This window comes from Leptonychotes weddellii, chromosome 4 (assembly GCF_054177405.1).
Source record: "Leptonychotes weddellii isolate Sample4059 chromosome 4, ASM5417740v2, whole genome shotgun sequence".
Classification (NCBI taxonomy): Eukaryota; Metazoa; Chordata; class Mammalia; order Carnivora; family Phocidae; genus Leptonychotes; species Leptonychotes weddellii.
In genome coordinates this window covers 91,686,766-91,689,019 of record NC_138372.1, presented here as the reverse complement: position 1 = coordinate 91,689,019, position 2,254 = coordinate 91,686,766, and positions in this window count along the sequence as shown.

Sequence of the window (2,254 nt, the reverse complement as noted above, 5' to 3'; positions counted from 1 at the left end):
AAAAAGAATGGATATGGGCCCTTTGTCCAAGCTTTCTCTTTTCTGGACACAGCTGGAAATACACAGAACAGACTCTTACTTTATACTAACCCTTTACACTAATCTCCCTGCTGACCAGCTCCTGGATGTTAGCACCTTTATTTTTCATGACACAAGATATAACACAGCTGATGAGGCTACAATTTAGACACAATAATATGGATCTTCTCCTGAGGTCATACACTGGTTACTTTAATTGTAATACCTAATATGGGTTTCTGGAAGGCCCTCTATTATCCATATATGGATTACTTTGCAGATAGCCTTTAGAAAATTCTTTTTTGGTAATTTTATACCAAAGGAATAACCTGATGGGTTTAGGGGTTCTTGTTGTCTTCTTAGGTTCCCACCACTCAGGCATACTAAAATACTTCTGAGAATCAATATCATTCTTGTTGTTGTATATTACAGCTAGATAGTAATGAGAATGAGCATACCATTATTTAATATAAAAACAGGGAAAAAGAACAATTTGCTTTGAGGGATATATTCAATGATCAAACTAGCTATTGCTGCTCTAGATAGTTTTGTGACTTTAAAAGAAAACTGCCAACATTTGTTCTCAGCTTGCTCTCTCCAACAGCTCCTGCCTTGGCTCCATCCCATAATTGTTCAAAAGGGGCTTCATATATAAGTGTTGTGTAATGGCACTGGTATGTGTTTTGGGACTATAGGATATTATTTCTTAACCTCACCATATTTCATTGTGGACTTTGATTTTTAGAAAAGCAGTGACCCCAGTGAAGTAGCTCCCCAAAGCAGCTCTGATTATTCCAGACTTGGCAAAGCTTTAGCAGGACCTCAGTGTGAGAACCAAGAGGTGAGCTCACAGAATTGGCTAGCAGGTGGCTCTGGAGCTATGTGGGATAACAATGGAGATGCAGACTAAAGCCTGTGGCTGAGGTAGGGTGGTGAGGAGGAATAGCTCACTTCTAGAAAAATGGAAGCAGTAAATAAGCACATGTCTTTTCCAGCAGCACTGACTTTCTGGAGCTTATGAAATCACTGAATGAAAAACAAAATAAAGCCCATAAAAGTACCAAAAACATGAAGGAGCCAAACTAACTTTCCAGTCACACTCAGGTCAATTTGAGCCAGTTGGCTTAGACCTCAAGCAGTTCCCTGTAGCTCTAATTAACTGCTTCTCTTTCCCAAGTCTTTAGAGAGATCTAATAGATTTTCTTAAAAAGGCAGGACAAGGGAGAAAAGAAAACTTTAAAATACTGTTCACTAAATACTTGTTTATGAATTTTGTCCCCAAACTTCAACCTAAGGATAAGATCAAGAAGGTGACTTAATTTCCTCATCTCCACTTCTCCTAGGTTAGTGGACCATATTTTTGGAGAGTGAGGATGGGATCTGGAAAAAAGAAGTCTATATTTTCAGTTGCTTATTTCGATCTATATCCTCCCTTCAAAGTGATTATGCAAAATTCACAAGAGATTATTTAACCTTAGAACTATGTTTAGGCTTGGTATAGTGTTATCTGCATGTGCCAGCAAAACTAAATAAAGGCCAAATGCTTACCAGCCTCATTACTAAACACAGCAACACACTACTAGGCTCTCTTTTCCTGGCTGAGACTTCACCCAGCATCTAACACGTTGCCTTTGGCACATAGGTGGAGAGACTGTGAAATCTGAGCATAATTGACTCTCAGTCTGTGAGTCTCATTTTCTTGGCTCTGTCCCATAGGCACCCCACTCTCATCTACTGCCCCTCCATCACTCTACTAAACCTACCACCATCTCTCTACATATTAGAGTTTCTGTAAATTCACACTTTCCATCTTAACAGCCAGGATATACAAATACTTTCCAATTGACACTAATCTTAGAAAGACTTTTTTTTTTTTTAAAGAACTGGATGGAAGGAGTAAAAATTGCAAAGACTGAAGCTTAAGACATTTAAAACTTAAATGGGATAAAGATCAATTTCCTTCCAACTGTATAACTCTCACTACCATGGTAGTGGCTGGCTCTTTGATACACCCTATTTGCACATGTCTGGGATTCATAGTATTTAAAATTACCAGGAGCTTGTTTTGGGTTTGGGATGATGTCTGAACCTGGCGAACTACTTTGATATGTGAAATGGTATCAGGGATTTCTTGGAGACTTCCACAGTGAAAATCCAGATTAAATACTTTTTCCTTTGGCTTTCCATGTCCAGTTCTAAGCAGATCAAAACACTTGCTAATGGGATATTTTCATCA